This window comes from Hylobates moloch, unplaced genomic scaffold, assembly GCF_009828535.3.
Source record: "Hylobates moloch isolate HMO894 unplaced genomic scaffold, HMol_V3 SCAFFOLD_16, whole genome shotgun sequence".
In the NCBI taxonomy this organism is placed as follows: domain Eukaryota; kingdom Metazoa; phylum Chordata; class Mammalia; order Primates; family Hylobatidae; genus Hylobates; species Hylobates moloch.
This window is the reverse complement of record NW_026652291.1, coordinates 51,314,846-51,333,984: the sequence shown is the minus strand read 5'-3', so window position 1 is coordinate 51,333,984 and position 19,139 is coordinate 51,314,846. Positions and strand designations below refer to the sequence as shown.

The 19,139-nt window shown below is 42.1% G+C and overlaps 1 long non-coding RNA gene across 1 annotated transcript in view; it reads right to left on the bottom strand.

The window, feature by feature from the left end:
• Positions 1 to 9,029: 9,029 nt before the first annotated feature.
• Positions 9,030 to 19,139, bottom strand: part of LOC131381539 (uncharacterized) — a 141,651-nt gene continuing 131,541 nt past the window's right edge. Inside the window, exon 4 of the long non-coding RNA XR_009210356.1 lies at positions 9,030 to 9,175. This is a non-coding gene — a long non-coding RNA (uncharacterized LOC131381539). The remainder of the gene's footprint in view (positions 9,176 to 19,139) is intronic.

Sequence of the window (19,139 nt, the reverse complement as noted above, 5' to 3'; positions counted from 1 at the left end):
GCATCACATGGTGAGGAGGAGCTGAGTGTGCTAATGTGCTAACTCAGGTCTCTCTCTCTCTGCTTATAAAGCCACCAGTTCCCCTCCCATGATAACCCATTCATCCATTAACCCGTTAATCTATGAACGGATCCATCCATTCATGAGGTCGGAGCCCTCATGACCCAATCACCTCTTATGGCCCCACCTTTCAATACTACCACACTGGGGATTAAATTTCCATATGAATTTTGGAGGGGACAAATATTCAAACTCACCAATGAGCAGTTCTAGGGTTCAAGTTTTGAAGGTATGTGCCCAGGCAAGCATAGTCCTTTTACTCTAACTGGCAAAATCTCCACAATGAAAACCAGAGGAACTCCTGCATACCACATAGAAAAAGCATACATCCCATCCTGCAGACAGGGTCAATCTTCCCCTGAATGTGCCAAGCTTCAAGATGGAAAATCCATGCAAGGAGCCGGCTCTGTACCAGTCGGCTCTGCCCACAGGGATGCCTGGATTGTGAATCTCTCTTGGAGAGGGGCTTACATTCCTCCTTTGAACAGGCACACCTGTTTTCTCTACTAACTCCACTGCTTCAGTCACTCATGCCCTGGGGAAAGCAGTTGTAAGAAATAGCAGATGCAGAATTTACACAGTGGAGAGCATTCCATCCCTTCAGTTTACAAATTCTGCAGAAAACGACCGAAGTGGTGCAGGACTATTTTATGAACTGTGACCTCAAGCCGCTCATTGAAAATGCAGTTGCTATCAAATTGTTCTTTGCAGGTTTCAATTTTAAATGATGAACACATTTTGGGTAAGTTACATTTAAACCAGCTACACTTGCATTACGAACTTCTTTGCAAAACAGTTCATATTTTGTATTATTACATTATTACTTCCATTTTACAGATGAAGGGGAAACTGAGACACAAGCACCTTGCCCAAAAGTTTTGCAAAATGACACAGAACAAATAAGACTGTTGTCTATTTCAAATAGAAAAATCTAAAGAGGAATTGCCATAAAGCAGACTGATCAGAGGCGTGGAGTTTACAGTGTTTTTCTCTGTTGGTCAAAGTCTCCCTTCAAATGGATTTGCCTGGTAAGACATGCATGAAATTGACCTCTGAGGATAGAGTCTGGCTCTCTGGTGCCATCAATGTTATTAAGAATAGAAAATTATCCCCTGGCTATTTCTAGCTAGATGGCTCAGGAATGAAGAGAGTAAGATTATTTAATAAGTATCAATGGGTAGATAATCCAGCAAGAGTAAAAAATAAACATCAAAAATCACTTTACTTCTGAGTAGTCTGGCAGAAAAGCTTCAAATGGGAAGGATCCCCACAGATATCAGAGCTGGATCCTGGCTTGGGCAGGCTGAGCACAAAGAAAGGTCCCAGACAAACAAGGACAAATGAAGAAAGGGAAAGGAGTGGAGGAGAACAAGGGAGAACTCGGGTCTGCAAGCAAATGTATGAATAAGAGACGAGACTCTTATACCAGGATAAGCAAGTGCAATTGTTTCATTATTTTTAAGAATACTCCACATTTCATAAACTATTAGTGTCTGTGAGATTAACAGAATGTATTTTAATTTCTCCAAGTTTATTTCACAACAGAAAATTCAATAAATTCTCTGTTGTGATGTTCAAGAATTTTTTCTTTTTTTGAGACAGAGTTTCTCTCTCGTTGCCCAGGCTGGAGTGCAGTGGTGCGATCTTGGCTCACTGCAACCTCTGGCTCCCAGGTTCAAGTGATTTTCCTGCCTCAGCCTCCCATGTAGCTGGGATTACAGGTGCCCACCACCACACCCAGCTTATTTGTTTGTTTATTTGTATTTTTAGTAGAGATGGGGTTTCACCATGTTGGCCAGACTGGTCTTGAACTCCTGACCTCAGGTGATCCACCCACCTTGGCCTCCCAAAGTTCTGGGATTACAGGCGTGAGCCACTGCACCTGGCTGAGAAATGTTTTTAATACAAAACCTGTGCTTCCCCCACATTAGTGGGTCCTTCAATCTGGATGCACCTCAGAATCACTGGGGGACCTTGCAAAAAATCAATTCAGGGATCATCTCTGCTAATTCCTGATCTTCAGGGGAGCTGCAAAAATCAAAGCTTCTTTTTTCAAACGTTACTCAAGGTTTTGTGGTCCACATATGACATTTGGGGACTTCTGCCCCAGCTATACCAGTTTCAGGGTGACCTGAAGAAACACGTGTAGCTGTGGGATCTGGCACATCCAGTCCACAGCACCTTCTTCCATTGCTCAAGAATCTTCTCAATGTCTCACCAGGACTCTGTCTACTATTTCAGCCCTCCTCTGGGCTGTCACATAGAATCCCTCCTCCTTGTGATCCTGCGCTCCCCACCTGGCCTACTGGGGATGTCCCTGGCTAAAGCTGTGCTCCTACCACTGTCTGCCTGATGCAGTCACCCAGGGTAGAGTGACCCAAGCCACTCTTCTGCCATGGCTGGAGGTTGTTCTATGTTAAGGAGAGGGCCCTCCACCCACAAGGTTTAACATTTTTCATTAAGTCACAAAAAAACAGTAAGCCATGCATTTAAACAAGGTTTCCGAAATTCCCTTTTTTAAGGAATTTGGTATCAGTTTTCTTGAGATCGGGGTTGGTGGGGGATTGGTCCAAAGATAATAGATCATTTGAGTCATGTCACCCCATGAGACCCTGGAAACCATCCCTCAGTTATTCAGTTACTACTCTTGCCTGCTCAGAGGTAGCCCTGCCCTCTCAGGAGTGACAGGGCTACACTTCTTGGTCTCCCTTGTTAGGAAGGAGAGCCAGGGCTTTCTCAGGGGGCCCCCAGAGCTCATGCACACACACGCCTGGCAGCCTGGCCCAGCACATCCAGTTCCCCCAAGGGGCACACAGAATAATAAGATCCCCCTTATCAAAGGAAATGTCCCCCGATGCTTGCCTTTGTTTGTTGCTCTTCTTCCCAGCTGCGCCTTAAAGTGCCTGCATATATTCCCTCAAGGACATGGGCACCCTCCCAGGTGCTATGAGGCATCTCCCCTCCACATTTCTCCCTCTTTGCTTTTGAAAGGTTAGGGGAGAGGGAGAGAGAAGGAGAGAGAGACAGAGAGAGAGACAGACAGAGAGAGAGAGAGAGAAAGTGAGTGCCACAGATAACAAGAGTTTCACAAAATGTTAATAATTGCTTTGTACAGAAGGTTCCATAGTGGAAACTATTAGCAAAACACTGGATTAAAAACAACTTACTTCCTGTAGGACTTTCAGAGCCTCTAACAGGCTAACGCGCACTTTAAGTATCTAAGTAAAGAACCCAGTATATAGCTTTTTCTACCCTTATTTGGCCATAGTTTTGTTTCTTTTTTTCCTCAGGACACCTCAAGAAACCAATGCTCCACAGAATTCATTTTAAGTAGAGAAATTCATATTATGTAGAATAAAAACCGCCATTTGTTTAGCAAATTCATGAATATTTCAACACCAGGACATTCCTACTTATTTTGACCCATATAGAACTTAAAACAATTCCCAATATACATTTGTGTGTACATTTATATCACTTATATTTGTGGATCTTAGTAAATAATTAATCTCATGATTTGTGTCTAAATTGCAGCAAAGTGCCACATCAACCAACTAAATAAAAAATGAAAATATGTTAAAATATATACTATATACATACCCAAATATAAGGCACCTTTTTTTAAAACCCAAAGTTAACTGTTAAGGATGTAATCTTATATTTCCATCTTTATATATACTTTATATTATGGGATATGCTCTCGATTACATTATTTAATCAAAAATTAAATAATTAGACTAAAAGAACACAATCAAACTAATTTAGAATACTTATAGAAGTCACCTGATAGAAGTGTTTTTTAAAAAAAGTCAAAGAGACAAAGAAATTTCACCCAGATTAATCGCAAATATTATGTGTCATTTCAAAGGAACTTTTAAAAAAACATTTTAAGAAGTCATAGAGTAAAGGTTACATTTGTGCAGATCACAACTATACATGTAGAAAATCAATGAAAAACAAAATAATTCCCCAATGTTATACAAATGGCAAACTGTGGCTTGGCATAAACCGATTCAAACACTCTATCTCTGAAACAGACAGAGGTGAGGACCATGTGCTATGATAAATTGCGTTACAGGGCTAGAAAGAAGACCTATATGTCACAGATGGGGTGAAGAGTTTTAATAAAATATCTAGTTTATTAAACTACGACAGTGAACAATGCAGTATTTCTAAATTAAAACATTTTATATTGTAGACAATTTTGAATATTTGTAACTACATTGATAAACTCAGTATATAGTCAAGTGACTAATCCATATCCCTAAAAGTTAACATAACCGCTTTATTTTTTAAAAGGTATTTTTATTAGGAAAGTAAAAGATTCCTGTATATTCAGGGTCTCTCTAAGCCCCAGTAATATTATAGACACTTCACTATATTATGAGCAACCATCAAGGCCTGCTTTGAAAGAGTTTTTTCTAACCCACAAGATCTCTAGAACTTTCAAGGAGGCTACACCTCTCTCGGTACTTGTCAGAGTCCACTTCCCAAATGAGTAGCCTACTTTCCTTAATTTAATGAGCTCTGTGCAGAAAGAAAGCTGTTAAAAAAAACGTACTTACACATATAAGAAAATGGTGGATGATGCAGAGCCATACATTGTTCTTTTTTCCAGTGCCCCCAGCTTGTGAGTGAGATCTTGTCCCTCAGTTAATGGTTCAGTATTCAGAATATTATTTTTCTCGGGCTTTGGATACCACTCTGTGAGCTAGGAGCCATTTATCATATAATATTCTCCTTACTCTACAGTACTCTTCCCTGTCTACCAGCCCCCTCCACCATACCCCTTCTCTTGGCTCTATGCTTGGGGAGCCGAGAGAGGCCAGTTATCAGCACAACACAATTGCCAACTGCTGAGTCCATTAGGAAGGGCAGGCGAGAAATCTCTCATTAACTAAAGCATAAACTTTCTTCTTATCTACAGGATTCTTATCTAAGTTCAGGCTATTGTGCCACAAATAGAACCCACAGGCCAGATATAAATATTAATGTTTGTGTTAAAAGTCTTTCAAATATGGCTGGTACTATCTCTAAAGACCTACACATATGATATAATTTACTTCGCCATCACACAAAATTCTTGGCTTTGACTTCATCAGGAATGGAAGAAAAACAAAGGGAGGCCTGGGTAGCCCCCTCTGCCCTATACCAGCTCATTTTAGGTACAGTATCTTCCAAAATGGATTTGGATTTGGAGATCCAATTATACTGAGCATTTTTTTTCCTCCTTATTACAGACATAGACAACTGAAATTCACATAAGTGATGCTGGCTGGCAGAAGAAAGTTCAGAATCCCTCATCCCCTTCTTCTCTCTGCCAGGCTTACACACCCCGTCAGAGGAGAAAGTACAATTTTGCTGACCCTTTCGGGGACAAGTTGCCCTGGAACAAGTGAGCAAGCCAACTCTGGAGAATACTCTGGAAAAGCAAACAGTGGAGTATCTTGGGTGTGTCAGTCCCGTAGGCAGGTTCTCCCACTTAACACTGGCACTCTCTTCTGCTTTGGGATTGCCAGACATGACTCTACCAGCAGGCACCCCACTCCCAGTCCCAGCTGTATCCATTCCTTGTTCCAGAAGACACATACACATCTCAACTAGACAGTTATTTTCAATAGTCTACTCATAACTATGATTTTCAAGAATGTTGCAGCTGGAAAGTGAGGGGAAAGGGGCTTACAGATTATCCAGTCCAGAGGCTACAAATACAAATTCTTAATGGGGTCAGAGAGGTACTGGAAAGGAGTGAAGCAAGCCATACATGAGACAATATGGAAAGGTGAGGACTGTGGCAAACCACCTAAAAACAGTCCCTCTGATTAGAATCAAACATTCCCATTTCAACAAAGAAACTAAGTCCCAGAGGAGTAAAGTAATCTGTCAGGATGAAAATTCAGTTTAGCTCATTTTCCACTAAACAGGTTATGCCTAGGCAAGAAGGGGAGAGTACAACGTTCTCCAAATCTTGTCTGGGGGTACATAAACCTTTGTTTTAGACTATTACAAATGCCATCCTCCCAGGTATGTACCCTCCCAGTCTCACTCCACCCCATGGGCTGTGGTCAAGACCACATTCATTCTCAGGAATGTTCTGTCTGGGAAGAATTGCCAGGATATGATCTGTGGTCAGTGAGAAAGCCCTTTTGATCCCAGCCACAAGAATGCAGCTGAGCTCAGAATCCCTCTCTCCATAAATCAGAGTCCTCTTAGGAATGGCTGGGTGTGGCTCCCCACACAGGTGCTTGGCCACTTCAACAATCCTAAGGGGGCACTCCTTCACTTTGAAAGTCTTCTAGGAGTTGCTGGAGTCAAAATGGTAAATCCAGAAGACTCTGTGTTCACCAACAAATTCTTCCCGACTTTTGGGCATCTGTTTTGTTCATTCCTAGCACCCAGGTGTGAGTGCCTGTCTGCCTTGCTTCTGTTTGCTATTTTGTGTCTCACCTTCAACTCGGAATTTGACTCAGCTTGTGAACACTAGCCAAAGAGTCTTATGCATACACTGCTTTTAATGTGTCCAAGGATGTAGAAGGAAGCAGCTATTCAAATAGTTTAAGAAGTCTGAATACTGCTGTAGCCTCAGATCCTGGGTCCAAAGACCTGGCTGAAGACTGGCTGGAAATTTTGGAATCTTCTCTCCAGGGGATGCCCATGTGCCTCTGGGAGGGAAGCTCTTTCCTTAGCCAGCAATGAACTTCCTGAACAGACGAGCCATGAGATCAGCATGATACACCTGCCAGGAGGACTTGAGGCCAGGTCCAGTTATGAAGACTCAGATGTTCATGGTAGCTATGATGTTTTGCAATGGGTCAGTCATGCTCTGGGATTCTTAAGAGTGCATAATCTTAATTTCTACATTTATGAAGATATAATAATGGGAACATTTACTACTCAATGGGTTCTAGGTACCCTGATAAGTACTTTACAGAGACTACCTCATTTAATTCTCACATCAACCCTATGAAGTTAGTTACCACTATTGCAATCTCTGTTATATGACTGTAGAAATTGAGGTTTCAAAACATTAAGTTAATTTGCCCTAATTCACCAAACTAACAAATAGTGAAGCCAATGTTAGAATATACCTATTCGGATTCCAGGGAACCATTAAGTGGAAAAACACATTTCTAATAAGAAATCTCACCAGGTAGGTAATGTCTTTGTAATATGCCCGAGCAGTAGTCAAATACTGAGGCAAAGACTCTATCAGAAACTGGGGATGTGAGACAGCCTCCAGATCACAAACAAAGAGTGGGATCAGGGATAGGTCCCAAGTTCCACCGTGACTCAAGCCTCAGATCTATGCATACCTCATAGGTAAGTAAGGAGATTTAGGCAGACTCCCTGTGCTGGCTACAGAGTATATGGGTGCTGCAGGTGAAAGCCACCTCCACCTGGGACCAGCCTCAAAGGGGATCAAGCCTGGAAGTCTTGGAAAGTTGCTTTTGGGAAGGCTACAGGGCAACCTGCAATACACACTGAACACCCTTTTGCACTGGTAGAAAAATCTGTCTACTCCTTCCTGGTAGATGGGAAGACTGCCTTCCAGGGGTTTCCTCGAGGCCAGAGGAGATCTGAGCACGTCACAGGTCACAGCAGGCAAGAACAACAGTGAGGTTGCCGCTCACCCAGCCTCATTGCTCCCTTCTCTGTCATTCTCCTTCTCAACCCTAGAAATGACTCAGAAGAGCAGTTAAGGTGACTCAGAGAGAAGCCCTTTCAAGTCCCTAAGAAAACATGCACGCAGCCAACAGTGAGGTGCATTTGCTCACGGCTGTGTTATTTTAAAGGCAAATGTGGCTCCAAAATGGAGCCACCATCCTAGCGCGGGGCCAAATCACACTGTGGGCCATTTTTAGTGGAGAGAGACTGTTTACAATAAATCCAGGCAGGCTTTAAATGTTGATTTATTCTTCTTAAAAGCCGAACCACACCGTGTGGATTGGCTGAATCCAATAAGGGATTCTGGGACTCATTATTTTAAGTGGGACATAGTTTGGGGGGGATGTTGGCTGACAAGGCTGTGGGGAAAGGCCTGTGTGGCTGTTCTTAGGGCCAGGGTCCAGGACTCAAAGTCAGGGGATGCCCAAGACCTTTCCTTCTTCCCCTCCTCACTCAAGCTCCCTGACTTTTGGCCACTCTGCTAACACCCTTAGTACCTCTATTGTATGGAGAATTAAAAAGAGCTGAAGCTAAAATAGTCCTCTTTTCTCTGTCAAGTGACTAAACAGAGATGATTTATGTAATGGTATTGCTCAAAACTATCTGCAGAATTATTCCCTTTATAGTCACCCTATAACTCTTTCCCTCCTCTTAAAATATGCCCAGAAACCTAAGAACATAGAACAGTTCCACTGTCCCTATTAACAGGAGACACCAAGGCCTCCACGAGCCTCAAGACAGCTTTCTTGTTACTCACGTGCCTGGGTAGAGGCTTCAAACAGATGAGGGAAGGGAGCTCTGCTGTACTTTCTGCCCAATCTTTGTCCTCAGCCCACATGCTAAGTGAGCACAAGGTCCTTCATTGAGACCTCCTCCTCTTTTTTTCCTTTATGCCCACCGTTGTCCTATTTTTTGGTATCATCTGACAAGCTAATTCACATTGGTCACTAAGGTATATATGACTTCATGGACATCTACACCAAAGTATTACAGTTGGTCCTCGAACAATGCAGGGGTTAGGGATACTGACCGCCACCCTAACCACACACTTAAAAATCTGTGTATAACTTTTGACTTCTCAAAAACTTAACTATGAATAGCCTACTGTTGACTGGAAGCCTTACTGATAACACAGTCAGCTGACACATATTTTGTATGTCACATGTATTATATGCTGCATTCTTACAATAAAGTAAGCCAGAGAAAACAACATGTTATTAAGAAAATCATAAGAAAGAGAAAATATACTTATGATCCATTAAGTGGAAGAGGAATATCACACCAAGGAAGTGGATCGTTCATCTTTGTTGTCTTCACGTTGAGTAGGCTGAGAAGGAGGGAGAGAAGGGGTTGGTCTTGCTGTCTTGGAGTGGCAAAGATGGGATAAAATTCATGTATAAGTGGACCTTCACAGTTTAAACCTGTGTTGGTCAAGGGTCAACAGTACATTCTGAAAGAGAGAAGACATTTTTGCGTGAAAGAACATCCTCTAATTGTTAAAAGCCAGTACCTGTGAAAGAGAGGCCTTCCTAAGTCCCACGAATTCCATCATGTGCCTGGAGCCAGGCAGGAAGATGTGCGAGCAGGGCCAAGGCAGAGAGGCTGGAGAGTCTGGCAACTGTGTGTGGGCAAGCACACAGCCAGCATCCAGGGGACAGCCACGGCCTCAGACAGCCATCTCCTTCTGAGAATGCCAGCCCCTCCTCTCAGAGCCACCAAGGATTCAAGAGAAACCAGAATTCTAGATTTTCATGGGAAATCTTGACATTTTTAGGTTGACTACTAATCAGTTGAAAAATTTAAAAATGAAATATATTAGGGAAAACCACCCTAATCCACACACTGATATGACTCTCCTGTTCCCAGCTTTCACCCTTGGTATTGCTATGCAAAAATTCAATGTCTCTAACACTATGTCTAACACTACTGGTTGCTCATGGCAGTGAGGAGCAAAGAGATTTCCATCCCACTTCCTATTTCAGTCTCTACCCAGGCAAGAGAGTAACAAGAAAGCTGTCTTGAGGCCTGTGGAGGCCTTAATGTCTCCTTTTACTAGAAATAGTGGAACTATTCTGTGTTCTTGAGTTTCTGGGAGTATTTTGAATGGAGATGGGGATCCTGCTCCCAAGGGACAGTGCCGTCAAGACTTATTTGAAGCTCAAGGTAGGCTTGGAGGCCCAAGGCTCTGCCGACAGCTGTGAAATGGAGCACATTTCCCTTCCTGGCTTGTTTGTCCACCTCCAGAAGCCTGCCACCCAGCCCATGTGACACTTGGGACAACCCAAGATCTGGCTCCAAGATTCTCCCTCAACTTGTCACAGGTAGATAGAAAGGCATGAGCAAGGCAGGAGAGGGCTCTCCCTCCACCCACTAGAAATGTTGGGTGATGGTTCCGCTATTATCTCATTGCCTCTCTAAAAGTGATAAATTGGCAGCCAGTGCCAGGGAGAGGGCATTTCCTGATGATCCACATGTGTTAATATTAAAGTGTTAGTTAAAGGCAGACCCCAGGGAGAAGAAACTTCCTGGGCACGCACATTAAGAGACAACAGTGGCAAAGTATGGTCTTCCGGGTACACTCCACCAGACACAATGAAGAAAGCCTCAGATGGGCATGCGTGCAACTTCCTAAACACACTGCGCATGCTCAGTTCCCAAGGGTGAGGGAAGCACTGTGCATGCGGGAAGCCCACCCTAAGGTAAGAATCGTGGGAGAAACCTTAATCGTAAGATTAAGGTTAAAGGCCCCTTTTTTTGTTCTCTTTTCTCCCTTGGACCTTCAGGCACCCGCTTGGGTCTCTTCGAAGCGAATTTTTCTTTCTTTCCTGCTCTAAAGCCTTTTTAAATAAACTTCCACTCCTGCCCTGAAACTTGCCTCAGTCTCCTTTTCTGCTTTATGCCCCTCAGTCGAATTCTTTCTTCTGAGGAGGCAAGGACTGAAGTTGCTACGGACACGTACAGATACACCACGGGTAACTTGGGGTAACTTGGATCTCTTCCACCGGCAGCAAACTCACCGTGGTGTCTATCCCACATTCTACCTTTGCAAAAACTGACTTTGGAAAGTTGAATTCTCTGACTGCTACCCTGCCTCCAATATTCAAGAAGTTAGAGGTATTATGTCTTTAAATGCTCAGGCTATTTCCTTAATTAATCAAAACTGCTCATCATAGAAACATTTTTATACAAGTATCTCAGAATCAGACCTAAATTTCCAGAGTATATTTGGAATGACCAGATGAGATTTCACAATGCTTTGTACTCACAGTTACTAAAGTGCTAAGTGGAAGCAAACTGAATCTTCAATTACAGATAAAGGAAAGCGAATGTGCATAAAAGGCATTTTTTAAATTCCGTTTTTCAATTTTTTGGAAGATTCATCCCCAGTAATTCCAAATGGCCTCCCAGAGGTTTATGGGAACAGACAAAGGCTCAAGACAGTTCCCTAAATTCAGTTGCCACAGATCTTTGGGTTATCCAACCTTCTGACATATTTCCGAAAACTGTCATTTCTTCCTTTGAATTGTACTAGGCTAAATTAAACTGAAGAAGAGAGATGTAGATCCCGTAAGTGTATCCATGCCTCAGAATGTGTTCCTGAATCTTATTATGGAAAACAAGAGCTACAAAAACAGGTTTGTTTAACTCTTACATTCACTAGCTGAAAGAATAAACCGCAAACAAGCTATTGTGTTAATCTTTAGATTAGCCCTCTAGTCTGTCGATGTAATACTGATTAGTAAACAATGTCCATAATTAAACTGTTGTCAGAGACACAAATGCCCCACGAGCTGGAGCTAATGAGGCAGTATTCAACTCCTTTACAAAGGCCAGCCTAATACAATTTCAGGAATGTTAATGCTGCCAAGTATCTGTGATGTTCTCAACAGTGGGAAAGACCACTGAGTTGAGGTAATTAAGTGTCCACAGCCTCTCAGAGAATTGTGTCCCAGTGCTATTTGTTTGTTGAGGAGATGTGCTTAGGTGCAAGCAATTGGAAATCTCTGAAACCAAATTGAGCACATTGGGCATCAAAGCACCCCAAGTTCTCTGCTGAGGCCTGTGACGTTAATGTGCATGACAAGGGGGCAAGGGGGCCATAGTCTCCTCATTGTCCCAGAGACCTTTTAGTCTGGGGGGAGACAACATGTCTTGGTATTTATGTAATTAGTTGCACAGAAATCCTCAGTGCAGCGTTCCCTTGAAGTCTGGCCACATGTTAACTAGGGCTCGATGGGTTTCTGAGAGGATATTTGTTCATTCCTTTTGCCCTGGGAGATGGACGGTCCTTCATAAACTACCATCATCCTGCATTATTTTATCTAGAAATCACAGAGTCACAACTATTTTTCTCTTCTAGAACGCATTCCCACTAGGAACATCTTATTTCCCCTTCTGTTTTTCTTAGAGTCCCTTGAAAATCCCACTGCATAGTCCAAGGCATATTGCAACAAGGAAATTCACATCAGGGGAACCTTCCAGGCTGAGGGGTCGCACACAGGACCATTTCCACCAGTGCTCACATTCATTGTCCACTCATCCCAGCCAACAGGCCCCTCTACAGCTGGCCCAGGGTTGCCTATATCCCTTCAGTTACTCCAGAGGCTTCAGGAGAGGTTCAGAGCCTGCCTCCTGGGGCAGAAGGGCACCCATCTAGAAGGGAGTTTTTGCACTGTGACAAAGAGGGGAGGAGATAAGAAGGGGAGAAAGAGGGCACTGCAACCTGATGTCCCTGCGACATTTCATCGCAGCCTTGAAAATGTCATCAGAAGGTCAAGCTCCCTGGGGGGACAAGATTATGACACTTCTCTATTTCCAAGATCAAAGGAAAACCAGTTCCTGTCATGAAGATGAGGGCAGGAAAAACACTGGACTTGCCAAAACTTAGCTCTGTCCATTCATTTATTCATTCGGCAATATTGAAGCAAGTCCACCAGGTGCCAGGCCCTGGGGATGCAAAGGTGAATAAATACAAACAATCCCTTTTCTCATAGTTTACTGCCTACTGAGGGAGACAAATATTACCAAAATTATTCCTGCTTAACTGTGAAAAGTGCTATGTGGAATGACAGCAACAAAACCAGGGTGTTAAGCAGGTTACCTAAGTAGGCTAGGCCTCAGATTCCGTATCTATGAAATGCCAGGTGCCAAGAGGAGTTACTCCTAGGTGGTAAGATAGTACAGGGTTTTATTTTATTACTATCTCCTTATGCATTTTTCCTTGGAAGCCAGATAATTTATTTTTTAAAATTTTTATTTATTATTTATTTTTAAGAGACAGGGTCTCACTCTATCATCCAGGCTGGAGTGCAGTGGCACAATCCTAGCTCATTGCAGCCTTGAACTGCTGGGCTCAAAGGATCCTCCTGTTTTGGCCTCCCACATAGCTGGGACTACAGGCACCTGCCACCATGCTCGACTACTTTTTTAAATTTTTTTGTAGAAATGAAGTCTTACTGTGTTGCCCAGCCTGTCTCAAACTCCTTGCTTGAAGCAGTTCTCCTGCCTCTGCCTCCCAAAATGCTGGGATTATAAGCATGAGCCACCATGCCTGGCCTAGGCAAACTAAGCTACCTGATTTTGAGAAATTTATTTCAAGTCTTTGGGCCTCAGTTTTCTTACGTTATATTGTAGATAATGATAGTCAATTCCTTGTTGGCTGGCTGCAAGGATTAAATAGAATAAACATTCAGGAGAGGGCATATTACATAGTACATATATACTTTGACGATATGTTATATCTACAAAAAATGAAAATATGTCCATCACTCTTTTTAAAAGGGAGGACTGATTCAGGCAATCTCTACTGTGTCTTCCACCTGTCGGTAGGAGTCCCTCATTATAATTACAATCTTCATTGTTCAACTTGTGTGTTCCCGGTCTCTTGTTCTATTTTCAATTTTTTTTAGGACATCATTGGATTCTACTTAGAGAATAGCAGAATCATCCCTGAAACATCCTCCAGTGTTTCTCTTTTAACTGTTCTGTGATGGTTTTCTACCCCCATAATGTCTCTATTCCAAAATATATAGGGGGATAGAGGTGTAACTTGAGATTCAGAGATCGGAATTGAGGAGAGAAGGGAGGTAATTGTCTCTTTCCCACCATCCTTCTCCCCAGACTCAAGCTTTATCCAAGCCTGAGGTTTAATCTTAACTACAAATAGTCTTTGGTCACCAAATTCACAAAATTATCCAGTCCTTTTGAAAACACAGCCGCAGAGCTTGACTTACTGACCTCTCATGACAATGAATTCCACAGACTTCATGGATGGCTTTTCAGCCTTTAAAATTCGGTCAAGTAAATAAATAACTTACCAGCCCTAAATTCCTGCACACTCCATTTCTTCCAACTTCTGTGAGGATGACCTCTGGCAAAACTCAAGGAGAAAAAGGAGCAACCCAGTCATACCCCCTTTCCACAGCTCCATGGAGTCCCTTGGCTGGCCCTCTCCCTCCTTCAGAAAGCAGAACTGTCCTAAGGCAGCTCTCGGAAGCTGGTGGCAAAGGGCCTTGATTTCTAGCTGATTGGGAGCTAGAGATATTATTTAAATGTTAAATAACAATGTAAAATACTCTGATTTTATCCCACTCCAGACATTTTCAGCCACCCAGAAGGATGGGCCACTTATTTCCTAACTCCCAAAGAATAAACTGTTCCGTTATTGTTAATCATGATGCATTATCATTAAATATATTGCTTATAGCCTAACTCGTGATTTTTATTTCTAAACCTTTAAAATTAATTTTAATTGATAAATAAAAATTATATCTATGATGTACATGATGTTTTGAAATATGTATACATTGTTATTAATTATAGTCACCATGTTGTACATTAGATATTTTGAACTTATTCCTCTTGTCTACCTTTATACACTTCAACCAACGTCTCCCCAACCCCTTACCCTGCAGCTCCCGGTAACCACCATTCCACTCTCTGCTTCTATAAGATCAACATTTTTAGATTCCACATATGAGTGAAATCATGTGGTATTTGTCTTTGTGTCTTTGGCTTATTTCATTTAACAGAATGTCCTCCAGGTTCATCCATGTTGTTGGAAATGATAGCATTCCCTTATTTTTTTAAGGCTGGGATAGTATTCCCATTGTGTATATACACCACATTTTCTTTACCCATTCATCGTTGATGGACACTTAGGTCGATTCCACTCCTTGGCTCTCGGGTAATGTTGCAATGAACATGGGAGTGCAGCTATCTCTTTGACATACTGATTTCATTTCCTTTGGATATATATCCAAAAGTAAGATTGCTGGATCATATGGTAGTTCTATTTTCAATTTTCTGAGAAATATCCATATTATTTTCCATGACTGCTACAGTAATTTACATTTCCACCAACAGAGGCAAGGGTTCCCTTTTCTCCACATCCTTGCCAACGCATCTTTCACCTTTTTTGATAATGGCCATTCTAACGGATGTGAGGTAATGGTAGGAATAACGCTCAAAATCCTAAGGAAATTGAACACTCAAACAAAGGATTCTCAGCAAAGCTATTTTACTTCTTCGCAGAGGGGTGCCTCCTTGGCCAGTCGCCATGAGAGCACACCTGAACAAAGGGGCACGAGAGCCTTTAATCCTGACACAAGTCCTGCCCCTGTACCCTTTCCCCATTGGCCGGGGTTGGGTCGTACAATCTAAACTAACCCCGGTAGGCTAAACATTTGATTTTTTTTTAGATAGGGTGGGCACGTAAAAGAAAGTGAAGGGGAAGGGGAAGGGGTGTCTGTAATGAGCTACAAAGTTAGTCCTCTTTCCAAATAAGGAAAGGAATGTGAGCTGGTACTGATAACGCTTGTTACTGTGGCGTGCCTGGGCATTTAACAAAGGCAAGAAAAGGAGAAAAAAAGGAGAAAAAAAAGGGGGGGTACCATGAATTAAAGAATAAAAGCTTGATCAGATTATTTGAAGAGAAACCTCATTATATCACACAGTAATATATCATTGTAGTTTTAATTTGCATTTCTCTGATGATTAGCAATGTTGGCTATTTGTTCATGTACATATTGGTCATTTTTATGTCTTCTTTTGAGAAATACATATTCAGGCCCTTGCCCATTTTTTAATTGTGTTGTTTTCTTGCTATTAAGTTGTCCGAGTTGCTTATGTATTTTGATACTAATCTCTTATGAGTTATTTGCAAGTATTTTCTCCTATTCCAGAGATTGTCTGTTTATTGTTTCCTTTGCTGTGGAGAAGCTTTTTAGCTTGATGTAGCCTCATTTGTCTATTTTTGCTTTTGTCACCTATGCTTGTGGGGTCATATTCAAAAAGCATTGCCAAGACCAATGACGTGGACCTTTTCCCCTACATTTTCTTCTAGAGGTTGTATGGATTCAGGTCTTACATTTAAGTCTTTAATCCCTTTTGAGTTGATTTTTATATATTAGGTAAGGGTCTAATTTCATTCTTCTACATATGGATATCTGCTTTTCCCAACACTATTTATTGAAGAAACTGTACCTTCCCCATTGTGTGTTCTTGGCATCTTTGTCAAAAATCAACTGACTGTAAATGCATGGATTATTTCTGGGCTCTCTATTCTGTTCCATTTGTCTATGTGTCTGTTTTAATGCCAGTACCATGCTGTTTTGGTTACTATAGATTTGTAGTACATTTTGAAGCCACCAGCTTTGTTCTTTTTGCTCAAGATTGTTATGGCTATTCAGAGTCTTTTGTGGTTTCATATGAATTTTAGAATTGTTTTTCCTATTTCTGTGAAACATGTCACTGGAATTTTGATAGGGATTATATTGACTCTGTAGATTGCTTTGGGGTAGTACGGACATTTTAACAACATCAATTCTTCCAGTCCATGCACACAAGATGTCTTTCTGTTTGTGTCTTGTTCAATTTCTTTCATCAACGTTTTACAATTTTCAGTGTGTAAGTCTTTCACCTCCTTGGTTAAATTTATTCCTAAGTATAATATTTTTCACAGCTCTTGTAAATGGGCTTGTTTCCTTGAACGGTTTGTTGTTAGTGTACCAACTCATATTTTTAAGTCTGGCAAAGTTTCGACCAAAGCCCACATCCCCAAGTGAAAGCTTTGCTGAAGCAGAGAACATGGTGGAACCCTAACTGCACCACTTACTCGCTGTGTGACCTTGAGTAAGTCTCCTACTCTGAACCTCAATTTCTTCTTCTTTGAAAGGACGACAAAACTTTAAACTGTTTTCAAGGGGATTAAATTAAGTCAGGCAACTTAATAAGCTGGTTAACCATATACTAAAGCCATATCACCTGAGTTCAAATCTCAGCTCTACCACTAATGACTGTGGGGATTTGGGAAAGTTATACAGCCTCTGTTTCCTCAACTTTAAGGTGAGGATAGTAACATCCCCTTCGTTACAAGGTTGCCATGGTAATTCAATGAGTTCATATTAGTAAAGTACTTAGAACAGTATCTGGCAGATGGTAAACTAAATACATTGTAGCTGTCACTATATTAATAGAATTAATAATTTTTAGTGTTACTACTATTACCATTACTATGTTAACATTGTGTTCTTAACAGATAGAAAACAAGGAAAACAGGAACTAACACTTCTAATCATGCATTCTGTGAGCCACTGAATTAAGGATATCTTTTTTAACCCTCGCAACAGCAGTGTAGTGTAGACACTATTATCCATGTTTACAGCTGAGAAATTTGAGGCTCAATTAGTTAAGGAAATTGGCCCAGACAAATGTTGTTAGCAACAAAAATGGGAATTATTTCTGCATTTAAGGAAGAAATTTAATGAGCATCTGCTAAGTAAGTGCTAGGAGAGATGTTAAGTGCAGGAAATGTAAAGATGTGCACAACACAGTCCTCGCCCTCAAGAAGCGAGATAATAATGAGATCAAAAAAGGACTTTGGCACCCACAATTGGTGGCAGAGAAATAGACATAGAGGGGTGTTGCATTTGCACTGACTGTGGAAGACACAGAAAAGAGGACCTTGCAATGTGATGAGAGCAAAGAGCCTATCTACAAGTTCTTCTGAAAGTACAGAACTGGGGAGGTTGGGAGGGTGGTGGGGAGAGAGGTGGGAGAAAAGTCACTGAAGGGAGTAATGCAAGGGTTGAATCTTAAAGGGTGGGTGGGACTTCAGCCAGTGAGGAGAGGCAGCAGGGTGCTTCAGATAAAGGGGACCCCAGAAACATGGTACGAAAGAGAAGGACAGCATGGCTCAAAGGAGGGGTTAAAAAATCGGCTTTGCTAAACTCTCTCTCAAATGTGTGGTACAAGATAGGGGCTGATACCAAAGCCTGGAAAACCTGGAGGGCCCCTCATACAATACAAATAGACAGTCGAGGTCAGACTCCATCTATGGAAGGATTTTAAGCAGGGAAATGACTTCGATTTGCATTTTAAGTTGTGACAGCAGTGTGAAGGTGAATTTGCAGTGCCTGAGACGAAACACAACAGCTTAAAAGGTTGCTGCCATAATCCAGAAGAGGCGTGGAGAGCTCCTGGAAAGGATGGAGAGCTGGGATTGAAGGCAAATCAGCAGGTGCGCCATGGAGTAAATGCCCAGGGTGAGGAAGAGGAAGGTATGCAAGTCGCTACCTTAGCTACCTGAGTAAATTGAAGTCTAACAGAAAGAAAAGACACAGGAGGTCAATAAGTATGCAGGGAGGAGTTTATAATAATGAGATCAAAAAAGGACTTTGGCACCCACAATTAGGTGGCAAAGAAATACAGCAGGGTAGTGCAATTGTGCACAGACACTATACTACCTCTGCGTATCTCAGACATCTCCTTCAGTGGGGACAGTTCTCTCTATGGGTGGGAGGAAAGCCTCCTCCAGGAGGGAGCAATGGCTTTATTTCTGTGGAGCAAGAGTTCCTAGTAGCACACTAGAAGGGTTTGGAAAAGAAGGAAGCAGAGGGAAGTTAAGCACAGAGGAAAGAAATTCAGAATAGACAGGAAGGGCCAGGAGGAGGTGCGTGAGCCAGGCCATTTGCTTCTGCCTGTGAAGATGGATATGAGGAATATGAGGCAGGAGGGCATTGGGCCGCCATGTTCCAAGCATGCTCTGGCATCAGGTGGCTTTACTGTGAGCAACACCTGAGTCCCCAGGTAGACTCTGAGGCCTAAGTGAAAAGTCATTGTTCTGCCTGTTCCCAGTGGATTGAAACCAGCGTCAGCACAGCCCCCAAAAGCTGTGCTAAAGACTAAGACATGAAGAGTCAACGCTGGTGTCAGCCAAACAGGCAAAAGTGAAGAAACTGCCCTGCCACAAATGCTCATGCTCAGTCCACTGCTCCATGTCATGAAGTAAAATATAGGAGCTCAGACTGCAGACACAGAAAAAGGAACTTGCAAACCAACTGCAATTATGGATGTCAATATTATAACTCAGTTTTGCAACAAGTCCTGTGGTCTCTACCTCAAAAATATCTGGG